At 39.8% G+C, this 24218-nt stretch overlaps 1 long non-coding RNA gene across 1 annotated transcript in view; it reads left to right on the top strand.

Annotated features, from left to right (window-relative positions):
• Window positions 1-24218, top strand: part of LOC307198179 — a 180149-nt gene that overhangs the window by 76658 nt on the left and 79273 nt on the right. Inside the window, exon 3 of the long non-coding RNA XR_013831576.1 lies at window positions 19326-19474. This is a non-coding gene — a long non-coding RNA (uncharacterized lncRNA). The remainder of the gene's footprint in view (window positions 1-19325; window positions 19475-24218) is intronic.

Below are 24218 nucleotides of genomic sequence, written 5' to 3'. Positions count from 1 at the left end.
GGGTGTTAGCTCTTCTCTAAATGTTTGATAGAATTCACCTGTGAAGCCATCTGGTCCTGGACTTTTGTTTGTTGGAAGATTTTTAATCACAGTTTCAATTTCATTACTTGTGATTGGTCTGTTCATATTTTCTATTTCTTCCTGGTTCAGTCTTGGAAGGTTATACCTTTCTACGAATATGTCCATTTCTTCCAGGTTGTCCATTTTATCGGCATAGAGTTGCTTGTAGTAGTCTCTTAGGATGCTTTGTATATCTGCGGTGTCTGTTGTAACTTCTCCTTTTTCATTTCTAATTTTATTGATTTGAGTCCTCTCCCTCTTTGTCTTGTAGAGTCTGGCTAAAGGTTTATCAATTTTGTTTATCTTCTCAAAGAACCAGCTTTTAGTTTTATTAATCTTTGCTATAGTTTTATTTGTTTCTATTTCATTTATTTCTGCTCTGATCTTTATGATTTCTTTCCTTCTGCTAACTTTGGGTTTTGTTTGTCCTTCTTTCTCTAGTTCCTTTAGGTGTAAGGTTAGGTTGTTTATTTGAGATTTTTCTTGTTTCTTGAGATAGGACTCTGTAGCTATAAACTTCCCTCTTAGAACAGCTTTTGCTGCATCCATAGGTTTTGGAGCATCGTGTTTTCATTGTCATTTGTCTCTAGGTATTTTTTGATTTCCTCTTTGATTTCTTCAGTGATCTCTCAGTTATTTAGTAACGTATTGTTTAGCCTCCATGTGTTTGTATTTTTTATGTTTTTTCCCCTGTAATTGATTTCTAATTTCATAGCGTTGTGGTCAGAAAAGATGCTTGATATGATTTCAGTTTTTGTAAATTTCCTGAGGCTTGATTTGTGACGCAAGATGTGATCTATCCTGGAGAATGTTCCATGCGCACTTGAGATAATGTGTAATCTGCTGTTTTTGGATGGAATGTCCTATAAGTATCAATTAAATCTATCTGGTCTATTGTGTCATTTAAAGCTTCTGTTTCCCTGTTTATTTTCATTTTGGATGATCTATCCATTGGTGTAAGTGAGGTGTTAAAGTCCCCCACTATTATTGTCTTACTGTCAATTTCCTCTTTTTTAGCCATTAGCAGTTGGGTGCATATATATTTATAATTGTTATATCTTCTTCTTGGATTGATCCCTTGATCATTATGTAGTGTCCTTCCTTGTCTCTTGTAACATTCTTTATTTTAAAGTCTATTTTATCTGATATAAGTATTGCTACTCCAGCTTTCTTTTGATTTCCATTTGCATGGAGTATCTTTTTTCATCCCCTCACTTTCAGTCTGTAGTTGTCCCTAGGTCTGAAGTGGGTCTCTTGTAGACAGCATATAGACGGGTCTTGTTTTTGTATCCATTCAGCAAGCCTGTGTCTTTTGTTTGGGGCATTTAATCCATTCATGTTTAAGGTAATTATCGGTATGTATGTTCTAATGACCATTTTCTTCATTGTTTTGGGTTTGTTTTTGTAGGTCCTTTTCTTCTCTTGTATTTCTCACTTAGAGAATTTCCTTTAGCATTTGTTGTAGAGCTGGTTTGGTGGTGCTGAATTCTCTTAGCTTTTACTTGTCTGTAACACTTTTGATTTCTCCATTGAATCTGAGTGAGATCCTTGCAGGGTAGAGTATTCTTGGTTGTAGGTTCTTCCCTTTCATCACTTTAAGTATTTCCTGCCACTCCTTTCTGGCTTGTAGAATTTCTGCTGAGAAATCAGCTGTTAAGCTTATGGGAGTTCCCTTGCATGTTATTTGTCGTTTTCCCCTTGCTGCTTTCAATAATATTTCTTTGTCTTTAATTTTTGCCAATTTGATTACTATGTGTCTTGGCGTGTTTCTCCTTGGGTTTATCCTGTATGGGATTTGCTGCACTTCCTGGGCTTGGGTGGCTATTTCTTTTCCCATGTTAGGGAAGTTTTCAACTATAATCTCTTCAAATATTTTCCCTGGTCCTTTCTCTCTCTCTTCTCCTTCTGGGACCCCTATAATGCAAATGTTGTTGCATTTAATGTTGCCCCAGAAGCCTCTTAGGCTGTCTTCATTTCTTTTCATTCTTTTTTCTTTATTCTGTTCCTCAGCAGTGAATTCCACCATTCTGTCTTCCAGGTCACTTATCCATTCTTCTGCCTCAGTTATTCTGCTGTTGATTTCTTGTAGTGTAGTTTTCATTTCAGTTATTGTATTGTTCATCTCTGTTTGTTTGTTCTTTAATTCTTCTAGGTCTTTGTTAAATATTTCTTGCATCTTCTCGATCTTTGCCTCCATTCTTTTTCTGAGGTCCTGGATCATCTTCAGTATCATTATTCTGAATTCTTTTTCTGGAAGGTTGCCTATCTCCATTTAGTTGTTTTCCTGGGGTTTAATCTTGTTCCTTCATCTGGTACATAGCCCTCTGCCTTTTCATTTTGTCTGTCTTTCTGTGAATGTGGTTTTTGTTCCACAGGCTACAGGATTGTAGTTCTTCTTGCTTCTGCTGTCTGCCCTCTGGTGGATGAGGCTATCTAAGAGGCTTGTGCAAGTTTCCTGATGGGAGGGACTGGTGGTGGGTGAGCTGACTGTTGCTCTGGTGGGTAGAGCTCAGTAAAAATTTAATCCTCTTGACTGCTGATGGGTAGGGCTGGGTTCCCTCCCTGTTGGTTTTTTCGCCTGAGGCAACCCAACACTGGAGCCTATGTGGGCTCTTTGGTGGGGCTAATGGCAGACTCTGGGAGGGCTCACACCAAGGAGTACTTCCCAGAACTTCTTCTGCCAGTGTCCTTGTTCCCACAGTGAGCCACAGCCACCACCCCCCACCTCTGTAAGAGACCCTCCAACACTAGCAAGTAGGTCTGGTTCAGTCTCTCCTGGGGCCACTGCTCCTTCCCCTGGGTCCCAGTGCTCACACTACTTTGTGTGTTCCTTCGAAGAGTGGAGTCTCTGTTTCCCCCAGTCCTTTCAAAATCCTTCAATCAAATCCCAGTAGCCTTCAAAGTCTGATTATCTAGGAATTCCTCCTCCCATTGCCGGACCCCCACGTAGGGAATCTTGACGTTGGACTCAGAACCTTCAGTCCAGTGGGTGGACTTCTGTGGTATAAGTGTTCTGCCATCTGTGAGTCACCCACCCAGCTGTTATGGGATTTGATTTTACTGTGATTGTGCCCCCCTACCATCTCATTGTGGCTTCTCCTTTGTCTTTGGATGTGGGGTATCTTTTTTGGTGAGTTCCAGTGTCTTCCTGTTGATGATTGTCCAGCAGCTAGTTGTGATTCTTGTGTTCTCACAAGAGGGAGTGGGAGCACGTCCTTCTACTCCGCCATCTTGGTTCCCAGTCATTTCTAGTATATTCAGAAAGTTGCATAAGAATCAAACTTTAGAACACTTTTATCACCACCAAAAGAAACCCCATACCCATTAACAGTAAATCCTATCCCCACCTCACCTCTAGCCCTAAGCAAGCAGTAATCTACTTTCTGTCTCTATGGATCTGCCTATTCTGGATATTTCATATAAACAGGAGCTCACGGTATGTGTTTTTCTGTAACTGGCTTCTTAGCACAATGTTTCCAAGGTTCATCCATGTTGTGGCATGTGTGAGTACTTCATTCCTCTTTATGATGGAATAATATTCCACTGTAGGGCTGTGCCACATTTTATTCATCTATTCATCAGTTAGTGGACATTTGGGTTGTTCCACTTTTGGGTTATTTTGTGAACATTAGTATTCACATTTTTTTGTGGACATGTTCTCAATTCATTTGTGTATATACCTCAGGGTGGAATTGTTGGGTCATATTGTAACTCTGTGTTTGACTTTTGAGGAATTGCCAGACTATTTTTCTCACCCTGAATACTCTCAACTGAGCTCACATCTGCTTTTGAGCCCCTCTAATGAATTTTTAATTTCAGTTATTTAACTTTTCTACTAGACTTTCTATTTGATTCCTTTTTATAATTCTGTCTCTTTATTGATATGCTATGTTTGGAGACACACCATTGTCACACTTTCCTTTAATTCTTTAGACATGACTTCCTTTAGTTCTTTGAATATAGTTATAACAGTTGACTTAAAGTCCTTATCTAACTGGCCAACATCTGGGCCATTTCAGAGACATTTCCTATTGGCTGTTGTTTTCCTTTTGTAGAGGCAATACCTTCCTGTTTCTCTGTATGTCTCATAATTTGTGGTTGAAATCTGGACATCGTAGATAATATATTGCAACAACTCTGGTACCACATTTTTTCCCTCACCCTTCCACTCCTGTTTGTTTTTATTGCTGTTTGTTGTTGTTGTTGTTTCTTGTTACTGCTTTTTGTTCAGCAACTTCCCTAGACTTAATCTGTAGATTCTATATTCTCTACAGTGTGTTCTCTAAGTTCTCTGCTAGCTTTAAAAAAAAAAAAATCTTGTTTTTATTTTTAAGACTGGACCTAGGGTTCACCCTGTGTCAGTATACTTTAGTGGTTGCATGGATCCTGATGGTTCAGATTTCCTTAATTGCCTTGAGACAGTACATCTTCTTCCCACCTTTTGCACGAGGTTCTGTTTGAAGCATACCTTCAAACCTCAGGCAGTATAGGAGTTGGCCTTATCTTTCACCTCCTGCTTGCTTAGGACTTCAGGGTCAGTCAGAAGTGAATGGCTGGGCTTTCTCCTTACTCGGGTCTTCCTGGGCTCAGGGACATCCCTGGTCATGGGCATAGCCCTGCACATGTGAACAATCTTCTAGATCCTCGGGAATATGTCAGAGCTTTTCAAAGTTCCCTGTGGTCATCTAATTCTCCAAATCTTCCTTTTGCATTTTGGTGAGGTTCTTGTTGGTCTCAACTGAAGCATACAGCCTTAGGCAGCTGTGATGTTAAGTGTTAGCAGTAGATTGCTGTTCTTTTCACTAATGCCCTGGGGACAGGACTTTTTCACCTGATTCACCTAAGCTTCAAGTCAAATCAAACAGAAACAACAACCTGGGCATGGGGATTTTCCAGGGAGCTGCTAATTTGATCAAAAAATTGACTGTCCTCCGGAGATGGAGCTTTTACTGCAGCTCCAAAGTGGCCAGTGTCCTATTGAAGCTGCAGGCATTCCATGGCCACCTCATCCCTCAGCTTCGGAGGGAGGAGGATGGGAATATTGCCACGTGAAAATGACACAGACTTCACTGGTTTTTAATGAGATTCAGTAGCTTTTCTTGAATAGATATTTTTTGAATAGCTATTTTGTTCTGGGCCTTTGGTTAAACTCCAGAGTTACCAAATGGTTGAATCTGATCGTTTTGCTTGTATTTTCATTGTTTGTGGAGCAGTGCGTTCACTGAGGTGCATGCTTCACCATTTCATCTGGATAGTCTTAATCAAACTCAGGTATCTCAGAGTAAACAGCTATGCTGTTTATTGAGCATCCCTGTGCTTACTCAATAAATGACTTAATGAATATAAAATGCTCAGAAGAGTTTGGGGCATACATTGTAAGTATTATGAGATAGCTGTTATGATTGTTATTCTCCTGCCCTCTGCAAGAGCAGCTTCTCTCTTCTGCTTCAGTGTTTGTTGGAGCACAGTGAATGACAGACTGTTTGAAGCTGCAACTCTATGAAGCCACTGATAACCGAGGAACACATTTAAGATGTATTTTCAAAGAGTTAACACAACAGCTAATAACCAGTGCAGAGAGTTTCAAACCCCAAGCTAGCAACGCAGATGGATAGCATCTACTCAAGCCTGGGAGTAAAACTAGGGTCAGTGTGGGCAGTGACTGGAAAGAAATTCAGTGTGATGACAAAGGTACTAAATCATACTGAAGGTGTCTCCATTCTTCAATTTACCCTTTTTAAATAACGTTCTTTTACTTTTAAAAACCTAATTGAGTAGAAAAATACTATTTCTCTTTTTTTTTTCTAAACCCTATTTCTAAGGATTGTAGCTGTCCATGGTCAACCTGCTAAAGTGCTCTCATGTTGATTAGAAGTGAGATAGCTAGAAGGAAATTAGAAGCCTCCGGAATTAGGTTATTTTACCTAAACCTTATAAATGGAAAACAACTCCCCATTCTATATAGGACAGATATATTTGAACTGGGTAGCATGATCGCTGTGAGGGAAAACACCTTTCGGAGCACAATGTAGAAACAGAATGTCTTAACTTTTAAAAGAATAAAAAGTTACCTGATATTACAAAAGCTTTAGATAATCCATGACATATTGACGTAAAATCTATGGGCGGTAGATCCAGTAGTCTTAAAGATGCAATAAGACAAGGCTAGGTATCTATATTTATCAGTGAAAAAAGGAAAGGCCTGCTTTTGAATGACACTGGAATTTAGACAGGAAGAGACAAATCTGAGAGAATGGTGCAAGGATCCAAATTTGAATACTGTGTTTTCATTTTATTTTTGTTTGGAGAGAGGCAAAAATCTATGTTTTTTTTTTTTTTTTTTTTTTTTTTTTTAAGGATAGCTAGAGAAAAGGGGACAGGCCAAGATATTCTCTTGACCTAGGTGCCCTGCATAGGTGCCCAGGTACCCAGGTTTGGAAGGAATTTTTCCCTTCCCTCTGTAGGCTTCAGGTGCTCCAGGGAAGGCTGCATGGATCCACGATTGGAAGCTTTGGAAGCTCAAGGAAGCAGCTCAGCTGCAAAGTAGTCACTGCACTGCAGAGAATGGTGGCAGCTGCTTCTCAGATGGAGGCCATCAACCAGAGGGATTATCAGTGAAGATGTCAAGGGGTGGTGTGTGAATTCAAGTGAGATCCACCCCTAAGGAGTTCTGGAAATAAGTATTTGAGGCTCAGGGGAGGAACCTGACCTACCATCATGCTCCAACCAGGGAAATCTGAATTATTGCTAAGAATATGATTGCTTTAGTATCTACACTGATGACGATTGAAAACACCCCTAATATATGCCCAACAATGTAGTATATATATATTTTTAACATCTTTATTGGAGTATAATTGCTTTACAATGTTGTGCTAGTTTGTGCTATATAACAAAGTGAATCAGCTATATGTATACACATATCCCCATATCCCTTCCCTCTTGCGTCTCCCTCCCATCCTCCCTATCCCACCCCTCTAGGTGGTCACAAAGCACCGAGATGATCTCCCTGTGCGAAGCAGCTGCTTCCAACTAGCTATCTATTTTACATTTGGTAGTGTATATATGTCACTGCTACTCTCTCACTTCATCCCAGCTTACCCTTCCCCCTGCCCCGTGTCCTCAAGTCCATGTCTCTACTTCTGCATCTTTATTCCTATCCTGTCCCTAGGTTGATCAGAACCAGTTTTTTTAAGATTCCATATATATGTATTAGCATACGGTATTTGTTTTTCTCTTTCTGACTTACTTCACTCTGTATGACAGACTCTAGGTCCATCCACCTCACTACAAATAACTCAATTTCGTTCCTTTTTATGGCTGAGTAATATTCCATTGTATATATGTGCCACATCTTCTTTATCCATTCATCTGTTGATGGACACTTAGTTGCTTCCATGTCCTGGCTATTGTAAGTATAGCTGCAGTGAACACTGTGGTACACGTCTCTTTTTGAATTATGGTTTTCTCTGGGTATATGCCCAGTAGTGGGATTTCTGGGTCATATGGTAGTTCTATTTTTACTTTTTAAGGAACCTCCATGCTGTTCTCCATAGTGGCTACATCACTAACAGTGCAAGAGGGTCCCCTCTCTACACCCTGTACAGCATTTATTGTTTGTAGATTTTTTGATGATGGCCATTCTGACTGGTGTGAAGTAATACCTCATTGTGGTTTTGATTTGCATTTCTCTAATGATTAGTGATGTTGCGCATCCTTTCATGTGTTTGTTGGCAATCTGTATATCTTCTTTGGAGAAATGTCTATTTAGGTCTTCTGCCCATATTTGGATTGGGTTGTTTGTTTTTTGTTTTTTTTTTTTTTGATATTGAGCTGCATGAGCTTCTTGTATACTTTGGAGATTAATTCTGTATCAGTTGCTTCCTTTGCAAATATTTTCTCCCATTCTGAGGGTAGTCTTTTCATCTTGTTTATGGTTTCCTTTGCTGTGTAAAAGCTTTTAAGTTTCATTATGTCCCATTTGTTTATTTTTGTTTTTCTTTCCATTTCTCTAGAAGGTAGGTCAAAAAGGATCTTGCTGTGATTTCTGTCATAGAGTGTTCTGCCTATGTTTTCCTCTAAGAGTTTGTCAGTGTCTGGTCTCACATTTAGGTCTTTAATCCATTTTGAGTTTATTTTTGTGTATGGTGTTAGGAAATGTTCTAATTTAATTCTTTTACATGTAGCTGTCCAATTTTCCCAGCACCACTTATTGAAGAGGCTGTCTTTTCTCCACTGTATAGTTTTGCCTCCTTTATCAAGGATAAAGTGACCATATGTGCATGGGTTTATCTCTGGTATTTCTATCCTGTTCCATTGATCTATATTTGTTTTTGTGCCAGTATCATACTGTCTTGATTACTGTAGCTTTGTCGTATAGTCTGAAGACAGGGAGCCTGCTTCCTCCAGCTCCATTTTTCTTTCTCAAGATTGCTTTGGCTATTTGGAGTCTTTTGTGTTTCCATACAAATTGTAAAGTTTTTTGTTCTAGTTCTGTGAAAAATGCCATTGGTAGTTTGATAGGGATTGCATTGAATCTGTAGATTGCTTTGGGTAGTATAGTCATTTTCACAATGTTGATTCTTCCAATCCAAGAATATGGTTTGTATCTCCATCTGTTTGTATCATCTTTAATTTCTTTCATCAGTGTCTTATAATTTTCTGCCTACAGGTCTTTTTTCTCCTTAGGTAGGTTTATTCCTAGGTATTTTATTATTTTTCTTACAATGGTAAATGGGAGTGTTTCCTTAATTTCTCTTTGAGATTTTTCATCATTAGTGTATAGGAATGTAAGAGATTTCTGTGCATTAATTTTGTATCCTGCAACTTTACCAAATTCATTGATTAGCTCTAGTAGTTTTCTGGTGACATCTTCAGGATTGTCTATGTATAGTATCATGTCATCCACAAACAGTGACAGTTTTACTTCTTCTTTTCCAATTTGGATTCCTTTTATTTCTTTTTCTTCTCTGATTGCTGTAGCTAAAACTTCCAAAACTATATTGAATAATAGTGGTGAGAGTGGGCAACCTTGTCTTGTTCCTGATCTTAGAGTAAATGGTTTCAGTTTTTCACCATTGAGAACAATGCTGGCTGTGGGTTTGTCATATATCACCTTTATCATGTTGAGGTAGGTTCCCTCTATGCCCACTTTCTGGAGAGTTTTTATCATAAATGAATGTTGAATTTTGTCATAAGTTTTACTGTATCTATTGACATTATCATATGGTTTTTATTCTTCAATTTGTTAATACGGTGTATCACATTGATTGATTTGCGTATATTGAAGAATCCTTGCATCCCTGGGATAAATCCCACTTGATCATGGTGTATGATCCTTTTAATGTGTTGTTGGATTCTGTTTGCTAATATTTTGTTGAGGATTTTTGCAACTATATTCATCAGTGATATTGGTCTGTAATTTTCTTTTTTTGTAATATCTTTGTCTGGTTTTGGTATCAGGGTCATGGTGGCCTCGTAGAATGAGTTTGGGAGTATTCCTTCCTCTGCAATTCTTTGGAAGAATTTGAGAAGGATGAGTGTTAGCTCTTCTCTAAATGTTTGATAGAATTCACCTGTGAAGCCGTCTGATCCTTGACTTTTGTTTGTTGGAAGATTTTTAATCACAGTTTCAATTTTATTACTTGTGATCAGTCTGTTCATACTTTCTATTTCTTCCTGGTTCAGTCTTGGAAGGTTATACCTTTCTAAGAATTTGTCCATTTCTTCCAGGTTGTCCATTTTGTTGGCATAGGGTTGCTTGTAGTAATCTCTCCTGATCCTTTGTATTTCTGCAGTGTCTGTTGTAACTTCTCCTTTTTCATTTCTAATTCTGTTGATGTGAGTCTTCTCCCTGTTTTTCTTGATGAGTCTGGCTAAAGGTTTATCAATTTTGTTTATCTTCTCAAAGATCCAGATTTTAGTTTTATTGATCTTTGCTATCATTTCCTTCATTACTTTTTCATTTATTTCTGATCTGAAATTTATTTCTTTCCTTTTGCTAACTTTGGGTTTTTTCTTTCTTCTTTCTCTAATTGCTTTAGGTTGTTTCTTTGACATTTTTCTTTTCTCTTGAGGTAGAAATGTATAGCTATAAACTTCCCTCTTAGAACTGCTTTTGTTGCATCCCATAGGTTTTGTGTCATCGTGTTTTCATTGTCATTTGTTTCTAGGTATTTTTTGATTTCCTCTGATTTCTTCAGTGATCTCTTGGTTATTAAGTAGTGTATTATTTAGCCTCCATGTGTTTGTATTTTTTACAGATTTTTTCCTGTAATTGATATTTGGTCTCATAGCGTTGTGGTCAGAAAAGATACTTGATATGATTTCAATTTTCTTAAATTTACCAAGGCTTGATTTGTGACCCAAGATGTGATCTATCCTGGGGAATGTTCCAAAAGCAGTTGAGAAGAAAGTGTATTCTGTTGTTTTTGGATGGAATGTCCTATGAATATCAATTAAGTCCACCTTGTTTAATGTATCATTTAAAGCTTGTGTTTCCTTATTTATTTTCATTTTGGATGATCTGTCCATTGGTGAAAGTGGGGTTTTAAAGTCCCCAACTATGATTGTGTTACTGTCGATTTCCCCTTTCATGACTGTTAGCATTTGCCTTATGTACTGAGGTGCTCCTATGTTGGGTGCATAAATACTTACAATTGTTATATCTTCTTCTTGGATTGATCCCTTGGTCATCATGTAGTGTCCTTCTTTATCTCTTGCAATAGTCCTCATTTTAAAATGTATTTTGTCTGATATGAGGATTGCTACTTCAACTTTCTTTTCATTTCTATTTGCATGGGATATCTTTTTCCCTCCCCTCACTTTCAGTCTGTATGTGTCCCTAGGTCAGAAGTGGGTCTCTTGTAGACAGCATATATACATGTCTTGTTTTTGTATCCATTCAGCCAGGCTGGGTCTTTTGGTTGGAGTATTTAATCCATTTACATTTAAGGTAATTATCAATATGTATGTTCCTATTGCCATTTTCTTAATCGTTTTGTGTTCATTTTTGTAGGTCTTTCCCTTCTCTTGTGTTTCCTGCCTAGGGAAGTTTGTTTAGCATTTGTTGTAAGGCTGGTTTGGTGGTGCTGAATTCTTTTAGCTTTTGCTTGTCTGTAAAGGTTTTAATTTCTCCATCGAATCTGAATGAGATCCTTGCTGGGTAGAGTAATCTTCATTGTAGGTTTTTCCCTTTCATCACTTTAAATATGTCCTGCCACTCCCTTCTGGCTTGCAAAGTTTCTGCTGAAAGGTCAGCTGTTAACCTTATGGGGGTTCCCTTGTATGGTATTGGTTGCTTTTTTCTTACTACTTTTAACATTTTATATTTAATTTTTGATAGTTTGATTAATATTTGTGTTGGCATGTTCCTCCTTGGATTTATCCTGTATGGGACTCTGCACTTCCTGGACTTGACTGAGTATTTCCTTTCCCATGTTAGGGAATTTTTCAACAATAATCTCTCCAAATATTTTCTCAGACCCTTTCTTTTTCTCTTCTTCTTCTGAGACCCCTATAATTTGAATGTTGGCACATTTAATGTTGTCCCAGAGGTCCCTGAGACTGTCTTCAATTCTTTTCTTTCTCTTTTTCTTCATTCTGCCTTGCAGCAGTTATTTCCACTATTCTGTCTTCCAGGTTACTTAGCCGTTCTTGGTCCCGAGAGATGGGCATGGACAGCTAACACTGATCCCGCTGCCACCACGAATCTTGTGTGGAAGCGCAGGTCAGTACCCACACACCACCCCCACCCCAGATGCCTCAGTTATTCTGCTATTGATTCCTTCTAGAGAATTTTTAATTTCATTTATTGTGTTGTTCGTCATTGTTTGTCCTTTAGTTCTTCTAGGTCCTTGTTAAATGTTTCCTGTATTTTCTTCATTCTATTTCTGAGATTTTGGACCATCTTTACTATCATTACTCTGAATTCTTTTTCAGGTAGACTACCTATTTCCTCTTCATTTGTTTGGTCTGGTGGGTTTTTACCTTCTCCTTCATCTGCTCCATATTTCTCTGTCTTCTCATTTTGTTTAACTTATTGTGTTTGGGGTCTCCTTCTCGCAGGCTGCAGGTTTTTAGTTCCTGTTATTTTTGGTGTCTGGCCCCAGTGGGTGAGGTTGGTTCAGTGGCTTGTGTACGCTTCCTGGTTGGGGGGACTAGTACCTGTGTTCTGGTGGGTGGGGCTGGATCTTGTCCTTCTGGTGGGCAGGACCACTTCCGGAGTTGTGTTTTGGTGTGTCTGTTAACTTAGTATGACTTTAGGCAGCCTCTCTGCTAATGGGTGTGTTTGTGTTCCTGTCTTGCTAGTTGTTTGGCATGGGGCATCCAGCACTGGAGTTTGCTGGCCGTTGGGTGGAGCTGGGTATTAGTGTTGAGTTGGAGATCTCTGGGAGAGCTCTCATCAATTAATATTACGTGGGGCTAGGAGGTCTGTAGTGTTCAAGTGTCCTGGACTCGGCTCTCCCACGTCAGAGGCTCAGGCCCAATACCCAGCCGGAGCACCAAGACCCTGCCAGCCACACGGGTTGGAAGAAAAGGAAGAAAACACAAATAAACCCCAAAACAAATGGTAAAAGAAAAACTAAACAAACATCTCCAAAGAAACATACACACACACACACACACACACACACACACAAAGAGAAAAAAGAAAAAATAAAAAAAGGAAGAGAGCAATCAAACCAATAAAGAAATCCACCAATGATAACTAGCACTAAAAACTAAACTAAGATAAACATAAGACCAAAGACAAATCAGACGTAGAAAGCAAACCCCAAGTCTACAGTTGCTCCCAAAGTCCATCGCCTCAATTTGGGGAACATTCATTGTCTATTCAGGTATTCCACAGATGCAGGGTTTATCAAGTTGACTGTGGGGATTTAATGCACAGCTCCTGGGGTTCAGCTTTGGTTTTGGCCCTGCCTCTGTGTGTAGGCCACCCTCAGAGATCTGTTCCCTGCCCAGACAGGAGGGGTTTAAAGCAGCGGCTTATTAGGGCTCTCTTGCTCACTGATGCTGGGGCGAGGGAGGGGTACTGTAGTCATAATTGGAAGGAGGGGTGAGCCTGCGGTGGCAGAGGCCAGCATGATGTTGCAACAGCCTGAAGCATGTCATGTGTTCTCCTGGGGAAGTTGTTCCTGGATCATGGGATCCTGGCCGTGGCGTGCTGCACAGGCTCCTGCGGGGGTGGGGTGGGTATGTGTGCAGGTAGTGACCTGCACTTGCACACGGGATTCTTGGTGGCAGCAAGAGCAATGTTAGCTGTCCATGCCCATCTCTCGGGTCCAACATGATAGCCGCAGTTCTTGCCTGTCTCTGGAGCTCACTTAGGTAGTGCTCTGTCATCTGTGGGCACACGGAACAGGAATCCCCTCTCCTCATGTACCCAATGCAGTGGTCTCTTGCCTCTCCAGTAGGTCTGGACTTTTTCCCGGGCTCCCTCCCAGCTAGCTGTAGCACACTAGCCCCCTTCAGGCTGTCTTCACGTGGCCAGCCCCAGCTCTCTCCCTGAGGTCTGACCTCGGAAGCCTGAGCCTCAGCTCCCAGCCCCCACCCGTCCCAGCGCATGAGCAGACCAGCATCTCAGGCTGGTGAGGGCTGGTCAGCACTGATCCTCTGTGAGGGAATCTCTCCCCTTGCCCTCAGTACCCCTGTTTCTGCACTCTCCTCCGTGGCTCCAAAGCTTCTCCCCGCCCCACCCCCACCAGTGAAGGGGCTTCCTAGTGTATGGAAACTTTTCCTCCTTCACAGCTCCCTCCCTAGGAGGTACAGATCCCGTCCCTATTCTTTTGTCTCTTTTTTTCTTTTTTATTTTGCTCTACCCAGGTACATGGGGATTTTCTTGACTTTTGGGAATTCTGAGGTCTTCTGCCAGCATTCAGTAGGTGTTCAGTAGGAATTGTTCCACATGTAGCTGTATTTTTGACGTATTTGTGGGGAGGAAGTTGATCTCCATGTCTTACTCCTCTGCCATCTTGAAGGTCTCTGTCTAGTATATTTTTAAATCTGTGGTGTTTACAGCAATTCTCTAAGACTGCTTTTATCCTCTACACTTAGTAGATGAGAAAGGTAAGATGTAAAAAGGTAAGCAGCTTTCCCAAGGGTGCACACTTAGTATTTGGCAGAGCCAGAATCAGAACTCAAATCTTCTTCACCCAAAATGTTATTATCATTCCAGGACATCATCTCTCATGCACCTGTGGAAGTATGCTTCTTACTTGCACCTTCAAAGTGTCTGGATACCCATGTAAAGTGAGCAAAGAAGGCCCATAAACATCAACAACAACAACAACAAACATCAAAGGAAAAAGGCAAAAAAATTCAAAAAGAACGTCTACTGTTAGTGTGTTTTTGGTCCTACAAAATCACAGTGAGAAAACGGGGAGGATGGAAATTTTTCTGCAGGAAAAGGGCTCAAAAGAGTGCAAAATAAACCTGACTCATAAGCTATTACTGTGATAATTTAGTGTACAGTAGCTGAAGTAACAATTGCTTTCTATTCATTTACCCAAGTTGGGAAAAGAAAGTTTCTTTCAAAAGCTGAGATGCTGATAATTGCTTATGTGAGCTTCCATTTTAAAGAAAAAAGTGTTGCTGAAGCTGGCACTGTTCGAGGGGAAGGGTAGTCAGTGTTGGAACATTTTGGATGAATTTTAAGAATTGGATGATGAAGAAGAAAACTAATTATGTCTAAATATAAAGTAAACTATTTCTCGAAGGATACAATAGTACAGAATTATGCAACAAATTAGCCAGCAAGATATTACTATTCCAATCGAAATTATGCTGGTACATGAGAGATGCTAACCTTTTGGATAGACAATGTTGATTAAAAAATTGCCAAGAATCTTGGGCAATTTATGTAGTTGATTTTCTAAGATGTTGGAGATTTCTGTGCTGACATTGATAGTGAGCCCCATTTTTATGGACTGAATTGTACCTCCCCCAATCCCTGTGTTGGAGCCCTAAGTCTCAGTGTGACTATATTTGGAGATAGGATCTTTAAGTAATTAAGTTTAAATGAGGCCATAAGAGTGGGGCTCTAATCCAATAGAACCGGTGCCCTTATAAGAAGAGGGAGCAACAATAGCAGTGCCCACACAGAGGAAAGGCAAGGTGGTGACATCCATCTTTGAGGCAGAAAAAGAGTCCTCACAAGAAACCTGTGCTGCTGGCACCTTGAACTTGGCCTTCCAGCCTCCAGAACCATGAGAAAATAAATGTCTGTTGTTTAAGCCAGCCAATCTGAGTATTTTGTTATGGAAGTCTGACCAGACTAATACACTTGCACAGCAACAGTTCTCAAATTTGAGTGTGGCTATTTTATGTGGCTTATCATTTGTCAACATCATTTAGCATTCTTCTGTCAATCAATAGAGAATGTTTCAACATAAGTTAGTGATTTTAACTACCTTTGTGTCAATTTTAAAATGAGTGACGTGAATTAAGCCTGGCAGATATCTTTCTTCTCTCAGTTTACTTTCACTGCATATCATTTACATGGATCTCTATAAATTTTCTATCTGCCTGACTTTTCTTTCAACTAGAAATAATTTTGTTACCTTTTGAGTTGTCATTTAAATACCACTTCAAGTATTTTTACAAGGACTTTGCAATATCACAGGAAAAGTGTTGGTCTTTTAATTCCATAATGCCTTTGACATTCATCCAGGAAGAGGAAGTGATCTAAGGAAAGTACAGATGAAGCATGCATAGTTTTTAGAGCTCATGAAAGGTATGGATGAAATAAAGTTATCTCCAGGTATTTATCATGCTGGCCATCCATTCTTTCAACATAGTTTTTGAGCACTAATGTTGAACTAAGTTAATAAAGACACAGTGGGCTTTATGCAAAATACTCATATCATCAGTTCTAAGCCAACTCCTCTATGACCCTTTACTCGCTTTAACTAGCTTTCAAAATAACCCTATTCCTCTGTGGACTCTTTTAATGAAAGAGACCCTTTTTACCTTATTTCAATGTTCGAGAGACTCATATGTATTACATGCTCCAAAATATATATTGAATTGTGTTGAGGGCTACCTAAGCTAATTAATATCTTTTGTCCCTTAAAAACTGAATTCAATAATAAAACTGCAATAGAATTATAGCTATTTCATCCTAAGTGCCTTTTAAAGTCAAATTTTTCATTCTCTGAGACCCAAAGAATGCATATATTTCCCTGGAAAATGGGGCAACTCTACAAATTCATGACAACTCCTTCAAACAAAAGGATAAAAGTGGATCAATTTAGCCAGACAATAAAAATTAAGTTACTTCTATTTTGACTAAAGAAAACATCTTCTTTTATGGAAGAATTTCAAAACTGCAAATTACAATTTAAAATGATAGCTGAAGGGCATAATCTACAGGAAGGCAATTTTTGTAAGATATATTAAACTTGAACTTTTATATTATATTTGATGAGATGTAAAATCATAGCATTTTAAAACCCAAAGAAGGGGCCTTGGAGAGCTCCCACTGAAAAGCAAATCACAAGAAAGAACTCTTCTATGTGTAAAATGCAAATTTGCCTTTGAAAGATGGAGCAGCATTTCCCCAGAGGTCCATGTGCAGAGTGATTTTCAAATAAAGACACCGATAATAAAAAACATTTTGTTCTCTTAATATCTGGTTAAAAAACCCCACACACTATAAACCAAAAAACAGGCATCCATCACCTAATGTGACTCTGCTAAGGATACTGCACGTTGCCATGGCACCACTGCAGGCTTGCTAGCTGGCCTGTCCACCTGGGAGAAACCTTGCATTGCATCCTCCACACCCACATGGTCTTAGGAGTCTCGACACTTTGTTATGCTTTGTTTTTTTCCTAATTTTCCATCCTGACACTAAATAAATAATCCCTGGGCTTTGAGATATAGCAGAACTAGCAAAAGGTTTGGAATCAAACATAGCCAGGCTTGGAATCAACCCCCACTCTGTTTACTAAGTAAGTGGTCTTGGTCAGCCACTTCATCGCTCTCATTTTCAGTTGAATAGTGAGACTAATGATGCCTGCTCACGGCATTGTAGGAGTTAGAGACAGTGCATCTAATCTAGATACTGTTTCTAGTACCCAGTGGGCACATTTATCATTATTCAGTTTGTACGTGGAATTGACCAATTTGTCATCCAGCTGTAGTTTCTCAGTTTCAGTCTGGATTGAGTTGTGACCTCAGTCATTTAGTTTACACCCTGTGTGGATCCAAACTGGTTTGGATCAAGTCAAGTGAAAAATAGCACTAGACATGTTCACCTTTATTCTAATTCAGAATCAGTGAAAGCCATGATATCACATGCTGTCACAAGCCATGATGTCCATTTACCAAAATAGTGGCACACACACACACACACACACACACACACACACACACACAGAGTTTCTTTGAGCAGCTTTTTGAGCAACTTTAAGACCTCTCGCCTAAATGCACAAGAGTCATGATGAATATTACGAGCAACTAGGTGCACAAGCGTTACTGAAAACTACTCTGTGTCAGGCACTTTACAAGATGTCTGGGTAGCAACCATGAACCAGATGTTCACAGTCATGGACTTCATGGTATCATAGAGAAAACAGAAATTTAAAAATACTTACAAACCCCTTTCCAGCAGATTTTTTTTTACTACTCTTACTTCCCATGAACATTTAACAATCAGTTTCCTCAGAACCCAGTTCTCAATTATGAGGCACTAGCTATTTCCTGCTAAAGTAATAAGGCTCCAGGACCACACATTTGTATTAGTACGTAGTGCTCTATTGCCAAAAAATAGTTCAATATCTGGACTGAAGATTTCTGAGCAAAGGAGGAAAAGTGAATAGGAATAGAAATTGGTGTCACCTGGTCTGGTCGACCCAGGTTAAACGTATGTAGTAAATAATCCACCACAAAATGTGTTCTCATCCTTCCTATTGATTTATTTACCTTTAGTGATAGAGAATGAATGAGCCCAGCCATAGTTATTATGTATCTTACACACTTGGTCGCCCAGGCTGGGTCTATTAGGAATACACTGGTCCATCTGTACAATGAAAGTCTGGATTTTAAAAATTCAGGTTTGAAAAGGGATCGGGTGTGTGGTTATGAGAGGTGGGAGATAGGAGAGGCGGAATCAGGCAGGTGGTCCAAGGGTACAGACTTCTAGTTATACGTAAGTACTAGTAACGTACAGCAAGATGACTATAGGTAACGTTGCTGTATGATTTATAGGGAAGTTGTTAAGAGAGTAGATTCTAAGAGCTCTCATCACACGGAGAATTTTTTTTCTTTTTACAATATATGTAAATCAAATCAGCGTGCTGTGAACCTTAAACTTATACAGAGTGTATGTCAATTATGTCTCCATAAAACTGGAAAAAGTCAGGTTTGAATTGGTCATATTTCTTTGCAATACTCTTTGGCAGTATTTACAAAGCTAAATAGGCCTGTATTCTCTGATTACATGCATGAATTTTACATCTACTTGGGGATAGTTGTTGAAATTTTCCACTGATCACTTTGAAGCACAAGTTTTAAACCTTAATTTTGAAAAATAAATCAGATATGCAAAAAATTAGAATGAATAGTATAATGAATCCCATATACCTATTATTCTGAATCATTTTTTTAAAAAATTGGTTGCATTTGATTCATGTGTCCAATTTTTCTTTTATTTACTTTTTCATAATGTAATTTATTTTTAATGTGGATGGCTTTATTTTCTACCTAACAGTCTAGTAATTTGACAAAGACAGATGACCATCAAATACATTTATGCTGCATTAACGTAATGAATTGAACAGAAACGCATACTATGTTTACCAGATAATATGTATGAGAATTCTTGTGGCACCGCTATCTTAATAGCCCCAAACTGAAAACAACCCAACTGCTCATCAATAAATAGCAGAGTGGCCAATCAGTCATGGCATAATTCATGCAATGGCTTGTGACATAGCAGTGACAATGAATAATGTGCAACTCTACACAACATCCTGCCTGAATCTCATGAACATACTGTTCAGTGAAAGAAGCCAGATAGAAAAGTGTACCCTGTATGACTCTCCTTCTTCCTAAGCAGGCTGGACTAATATACAGTGTTAGAAACCAGGATACTAGTAACCCTCGAGGGTAATGACTGAGAGGGAACCCAGGAAATTTCCGGCCTCTTGATGATGTTCTACTTCTTGATGTGTGTGCTGGTTTTATAGGTGTGCTCACCGAGTAAAAATTAATTTATGATTAATTATTAACTAATTAATTATGGTTTGTGCACTTTTCAGGGTATGTGTCATACGTCTTTAAAAACTCCCGCCTCAGAATTGGGTCTCTCTCATAACAAGTGGAAGTGGGGAAAACTGGTCAAAAAATCTATGAGAAGATAAGCAAGTTCATTTTGATCACTGTACCTAAAAAGATCTAAGAAGCAAAGGTGAGTCTGACCGCTATCTTTCAATATCCGCACCTTCTTTTTACCCCTTAGTTTTCAATGTTTCCTTTTGGACATAATTGAATCCAGTGACTGATGGCCAGTAATTGCATCAGCACTTGCTTGAATGTGGTCCTTTTATTGTCCTCGTTTAATTGTTGGTGTGCCCCACGCCAGTGAAATGGACAATGCAGTATTTTGGCTAAAAGCCTCCCAGGTTATGAGTAAACAGGCTGCTCAGACAGGACATTGCAGTGACACAGCTCACTGGATTGTCCGGTTGGAATAGAAAGCCAAAGCTGAATGAATGACTTTGTTCTTCTCCAGAGAAGACCATTGTTCTCATGTAGGCATCTATTTATTCACCAATCAGTCACAGAGCCACGACCCTACTCCAGGCCCCGTATTTCAATGTTGGGGACGGGAAAACAGCCACATGCAATCCCCGTCCTCATGGGACTGATGATTTAGCCAGGGGGTTAATGCATTTAACAAATATCTTAAATGATGGGCTATACCATAAGAGTGAATTATACAAAGGGCCTTGAAATAGAGAAAAATAAGTAACGGATCCTTTCTGGGGATCAAAGGGGACTTTGTTGAGAGGGTAACAATTGCACTTGATTACAAAGAATAAGGTGGAGCTTTGGAAGAGGAAAAAGAGGAAAGGGGAGTCCAGTGCGAGGCAACAGACTCTGTGAAATCATCGCTGTTAACGTGTACCTATGTGCCATGCTTGGGGGGAGTGGGGGAGAGGGGAGCTTAGGACAGCAAGGCTGTCCGGGCGGGATTACAGATGCATAGAAGATGCTGTTGGTGTCCCACCGAGACCCCTTTGCCTGGCCAGTGTGTTCTTCCTTTAGCTGCTGTGAGTGTTGGTTAATCTCTGCCACTTCTCCAGTCTCCCCATTCTGTAGGAGCCACCTCATCCAGAAATGCCTGAGAGGTTACAACCTCACCAGGGAAACCTGCAGCCAGTAGCGATCTGGGGGTGTAAGAGCCTGCTCCTTGCTTCATGACGAGGCAGCTCTGCGGTGCTGTTCATGCCTCAGAGCTCTTGTGGGATGGGGTGAGCTGAGACTCCAGCCCAGGCCACATTCTCGCTTGGCCCCTCGAACCCGTCCTTTCCTGCTTCCCTTACCTCCCTTCCTCTGAGGACACACCTTACCAAAGGACGGGCACAACAGTCCCTGACTCTGCTTTTAGGGAGTCTCACCTAATACTTCAATTTTGATTCTGTAAATAATAGGGACCCACTGAGCATTTTCAGGCAGTGGATAGCCCCAATCAGAACTGGGTTTTGTAAAGTTAACACTGTCATAACTTTGACTGCAACTTGGAGAATAATTTCTCCTGTTTTTCTTTAATGTATACTGCTTTTAAGCACTGTTCTGATATAACTTCTTGATACCCAGTGTGTGTGTGTGTGTGATTCTGTTTCTGTGAGGAAAATGTGATTATGTGATTGCGTCTGGGAACATGGAAAGGGCGTTTTCTCTTCTGTGTGTTTATTATTTTATTGTAATTGTGCTCCAGAATTTTCCCCTTTATTTAATTGTTTTCTGATAATGGTTTTATCAGTAGTACAGTTTTATTCTGTAGCAGTAATTCTCATTTCCGTGTACTTTGTTTGAAAAACATTCTTATCCTATAGTTCATTATTTCACAATATTATTAGAATTTGAACTTTAATAATTGAATCACGGGTGAGAGAGGTGATGAGCTCTCATTGGTGACCTTCTAGGGACCACTTGAATAATGTTATAGGGTTTCTTTCTTTTTCTTCCCTCCCTCTCTCCCTCTCTCCCTCTCTCTTTCTCTCTCTCCCTCTTTCTCTCTTTCTTTCTTGCTTTCTTTCTTTCTTCTTGGATAATTCAACATGTTAAATGTATAACAATTAGGTTTCTGTCTTAGAATAATTGCCTTTTAAATTCTGTTTTATAAAAACTCACTCTTGCTAATTAGTTGACCTTTATAAATAAAATATGCATGTTTTATTTAACAGGTGCTGGGGTGATGTAGGTGTTTGCTGTAGAGTGTCACTGGAAATACAATCGCCTTTCCAGAACTGTAATTCTAGTCTTGATTCTTGCTATGTGAGGAAAAGAAATTTATGTATCTATACAATTTCTTCTCAGTCACAGGGGAAAGGAATAAACCTTTTTAAAAATTTATTTAATTAATTTATTTATTTTTGGCTGAGTTGGGTCTTTGTTGCTGCACGAGGGCTTTCTCTAGTTGCGGCGAGCAGGTGCTACTCTGTTGTAATGCGCAGGCTTCTCATTGCAGTGGCTTCTCTTGTTGCAGAGCACAGGCTCTAGGCACGCGGGCTTCAGTAGTTGTGGCACGTGGGCTCAGTGGTTGTGGCTTACGGGCTCTAGAGCGCAGGCTCAGTAGTTGTGGCGCACAGGCTTCGTTGCTCCACGGCATGTGGTATCTTCCCAGACCAGGGCTTAAACCAGCGTCCCCTGCATTGGCAGGCGGATTCCTAACCACTGCGCCACCAGGGAAGCCCTAAACCTTTTTTAAAGATATTAAATACATTAGAAAGACATTGAAAACTTCAAATGAAGAATTACTCTTATTAAAAATAAAGATGTTATGCTCTCCTTTTATCTTTACCTGAGGAAATTCTTTTTAATCTGCAAAGCTAACTCACAATATCACTACCTCTATGAGAAGGGGACTGAGGACCATAATATTCATTCCTGTTTTTCTAATCCAGAAGCCAACTCTTCCTCTGAACTCCTGTAATATTTAGTTCTGGCCTTCTTTAACTGCCTTTGAATGCTCTCTTGGATTATAAATACATAAATTTCAGTTAGCTATTACTGCATAATAAACTCCCCCAAACTCAGTGGCTTAAAATAGTAAAAATGTAGTATTGATCATAAGACTATGGGTCAGCTGGGCTATCCTTCGGGTCTCCTGTGGTCTCACAGCTGTGTTTATGGTCAGCTGTAGACTGGGAGGTGGCCCTGCTCTTTGTTGCTGGGTCCTCATGCTTGGGGCTCAGCAGCCTTGAGGTGGTCCAGGGTAGCTTTGGCTGGGACAGGTGGGCTGGAACTGGCACATGGGCCCTCCTGCTGCATTTATTAGTGAAAGTAGCTCTCGAGGCAGCCCGGGTGCGAGGAGCCAGAAACTGGCTCTGCTTCTTGATGGAAGGTGTCACAGAACCACGTTACAAAGAATGTGGTTCAGAGGGGAGTGAAGCACTGAGGGCTTTCTGTAGTGAATATATCACATATACACATGTTTGTATACGTGTCTTATCTCTCTCAGTCTAAAATCTTCTTGAAGGTAAGGGAATATTTTTTCTTCTTGTATTCCAGCATTAACAGTGCTGTTCAGAATGAACCTCTGTTGGTTTTAAGATCACAGCATCTCTCCCTCTTTTCAACTGATAATAGCTCTATTTTTGTCCTTTGTTATCCCTATCCAGTGTGATCCTAGTGGGTTTCTGGGTTTCTCAATTGGGTGTCCTAACCCAAGAGCTAGTCGAGGGATCAGAATGAAACTAAGGCTGAAACAATGAGAGTCTTTGAGAAATTTGATCTGGAAGACCCATTTAAGGAGAGAATGTGGTTGAAGCTGAGCTCCTCGCCTTCTCGAAGCCTGGTTCTTCCTTCAAATTTGAAGCCTCCCGGTAAATATCCTTTATCTTTGGTAAAACATCTGTCATAGGGACCTTACACACTGCCAACTCTCAAAAGTTTGTTGAATGACTGAATGAAGGCAAGAGTCCTTTGATCACCAACTATCTTTATCATATAAGAGTATTTAGCATAAGCTCTCCTAGGGCATGGACACCTTTGGTTTGGTCTGCCCTACAGTCTTTTCTCCAAGAACTGCCCCCCTCACATGCTTAATGAGGAACCAGCAAGTTACTGCAAGGGCACCTTAACTTGGGACCAAAGGATATTTGGTTGGGATAGCCAGCAAGTCCCTCAAATTTGTGAATGGGGATCCAAGACAGTCAGACAATCTAAAAACATAATATGTTAAATGACAAGCTGTGAAGCATCTTTCCAGCTAAACAGAGATTTTTTTCTGTGAGTGTATGAATTTGGGCAAGTCACTGGACCTCTCTAAGCTTCAATTTCCTCATCTCTAAAATAGACCACAATAGGTTGTCCAAGGCGGTTTAAAATATTACATGTGATCCTGAGTGTGAAGAACTTTCTATAATTCTTTGTAGTGTGAAGTTTAATTTCCTCTTATTCTCCCGTGTGGCTCTCCTTTCATAAAATATCTGATTTTGGGGTTCCTGAATTCCTTTTACCACAGATCGCACACAAAACTCCTATTATGTGCCACGTACTTTGTTAAGGTCCTTATTTAGTAGGAATAATACTGAATTCTTGTATACCACTAGATGAAGTGATTTGCATATATTGACTGATTCAGCTCTCATAGCAATATCCTGGATGGATACTTTTATCATTTTACAGGAGAGGAAACCAACCCAAGACCCTGGCCTTTGATTCAGTTTCTTCCATCTCCTTCATCTTCAGTCCTTTGCCCAGTACTTTCTTAGTTTTGTGCCCTTTGGCTCAGAGCAAAAATGCTGATATTTCTGTGGCCCCCAGGCGTAAAAAGATGAAGCTGCTCACAACTGGGGTTGACTGGGCTTTGGTGCTCTGCTTGGCTCACATCCCACCTAACACCCCCTTGTGGCTTAGAGTATAAAAATTTCAATTGTCTATTTGCAAAGGTACACAGTTTGGGGTGATTTTAGAATGATTTT

This window comes from Stenella coeruleoalba, assembly GCF_951394435.1.
Source record: "Stenella coeruleoalba genome assembly, chromosome: 15".
NCBI classification, from domain to species: Eukaryota; Metazoa; Chordata; class Mammalia; order Artiodactyla; family Delphinidae; genus Stenella; species Stenella coeruleoalba.
The sequence above is the reverse complement of the archived record's forward strand: the minus strand, read 5'-3'. Positions and strand labels throughout refer to the sequence as shown.